Genomic DNA, 2,217 nt, shown 5'->3' with positions numbered 1-2,217 from the left:
CATGACATTTTCGTGTCTTTGGTAGCAGTGATGTGTTGCTAGATACCGCTCACTATTTATTATGTTAAATATGTGATTTAATATAATTGCCAATGCCGCGAAAACCTACAGGGTCACACACAAAGGACGAATTGATGAGAGATAGAGTAACTAAGGAACACCGTAAGGTACGGTGCACTTAAGTGAATTGTAGAACATCGTAAGGTACGGTGTACTTAAGTAGAATACAAAATATGGTAAGATACCACACGCTTAAGTGATTTTGGCATATTATAAAATATGGGCCACTTACACTTAAGTGGGCTTTTTAGCTTGCAGTCCACACAAGTGGTTCTATAAATAGAACCCTTGTGTAAAAGCATTTGTGCAGTTGCAATTTCGTTTCTATCTCTCTCTCTCTCTCTCTCTCTCACACACACACACACACACACTCAAAGCCTTCATTCGTAGCAGCTAGCACCAAGATTGAAGGAATCCATTCGTGTGGACTGAGTAGAGGCGTTGTTATTGTTCAACGTTCGTGATCGCTCCGTAGATCTGCATCAAAGGTTACAATCGCCACAAGAGGTAACGATTCTATCACTGATCATGCCCATTCGTAAGGATCATTAAAGGAGAAATTTTAAATTCCGTTGCGTTTTGGATCACCCATCTCCTTCAGTAGGGGTTGTTATACTTGTTCTTACCAATATAGTTAATTGAAACTGGATTAGCAAAACAATCCTCAAATAGGTGAGCACCTCCACAGTAAACACAGGAAACTATTAATGCGTCAGTCACTACCTTGACAGGTTCAACAGCTGGCATGACTTGACTGATCATCATATTCTTCATCATTTGATTAAATTAAGATATTTGAGCAGTAATAACAGTAGTTTTAGTAACTTCATGCACTTCTGTTAGTTTCTTCTAACTAGGAGTAGGGACATCCCTCGTAACTGACTATTGATAAGTGTTGGCAGTAATGATTTCAATCAACTTATAACCTTTTTCATAAGATTTTGACAACAATGCACCACCACTTGAAGCATCAGGCATATTCCTTGATGAAGGAACCAATCCATTATAAAAAGTCTCAAGTTGAATGTAGATTGGGATTCCATGATGGGGACACTGCCTCAACAGATCTTTAAATATTTCCCATTCATCAAATAAAGATTCATCTTCCCCTTTCCTAAAAGACGTAATTTCATTCCTCATTTTGGCATTCTTTACAAAGGGAAGTATTTAGCTAGAAATTTTCCATCCAAATCATTCCAAGTGGCTATGGGATTAGGCTTAAGAGAGTTCAAACAACTTTTTGCTCGATCTCCTAATGAGTAAGGAAACAACCTCAACCTGAAGGCATCGTCAATGTGACAGGAATCTTAAAGTTACTAGCCACTTCCAAGAGTTTCCTCAAGTGCAGATGGGGATCATCATTTGCGGACCCTGAATACTGACCAATGGCTTGCATCATTTGGAACATCATAGGCTTGAATTCAAACTACGCAACGGTGGGGTCAGGTCAGATAAATCATGTGTCCATGGCATTTGGATCAAATACAACATAATCTCTAATGTTACATCCTTGGTCATTGGCAATGCCAATGATGTCGTTATCAGTCGTAACAACGTTTTCTTGCATCAAATCTTCTGGCACAAACTCTTGTTGTTCCTCTATGCCTACAACAAGGATTATAGGAGGAATCCCTGGTAAACGACTAGTAAGCTGAAGTATTCTTAGCAAACTGAGAGTTCTTTCAGATTCAGGATCGCCTCTATAGACTGGATTCAAAGCCCTGTGCATACAACAATTGAGCAACTGTCAAGACACCAGATTACAAAAACGTTAGAAGCTCAAATGCTTAATAACAAAAAAAAATTGAATACAAAATCAAAATGTTAACTTGGCACTCCCCGTCAACGGCGCCAAAAGCTTGTTTCTTGAAAACGTGTTACATGCAAGTATACATGTTTGTTATAAGTATCAGGTGATAAAAAGTAAGGATATCATACCCCTAAGGAGTGGAAGTAACTTAGGTTGATTTTATAAGCAACTATCTTTAGAAATTAAGCATGAGGAAGAGTAAAAAGAATAGTAGATATCACAAGTTTGGTGTTCTTAAATTAGTAACTCAATAATGCATAAAGAATGTGTGAATATATCAAGAGAGTGCATGTTGAGTTGTGATCCATTAATATGCATGAAGTAATTATGTGTGTAGGTGATGTGAA

The 2,217-nt window shown here is 37.8% G+C and overlaps 1 non-coding gene across 1 annotated transcript; it reads left to right on the top strand.

The window, feature by feature from the left end:
• The first annotated feature begins 1,096 nt into the window (after positions 1-1,096).
• Positions 1,097-1,203, top strand: LOC127124436 (small nucleolar RNA R71). The gene has a single exon (XR_007803926.1). It is a non-coding gene; the product is annotated as a small nucleolar RNA R71 (small nucleolar RNA).
• The last annotated feature ends 1,014 nt before the right edge of the window (positions 1,204-2,217 follow it).

Source organism: Lathyrus oleraceus, chromosome 2, assembly GCF_024323335.1.
Source record: "Lathyrus oleraceus cultivar Zhongwan6 chromosome 2, CAAS_Psat_ZW6_1.0, whole genome shotgun sequence".
Lineage (NCBI taxonomy): Eukaryota > Viridiplantae > Streptophyta > Magnoliopsida > Fabales > Fabaceae > Lathyrus > Lathyrus oleraceus.
This window is presented reverse-complemented; position numbering and strand designations above follow the sequence as displayed.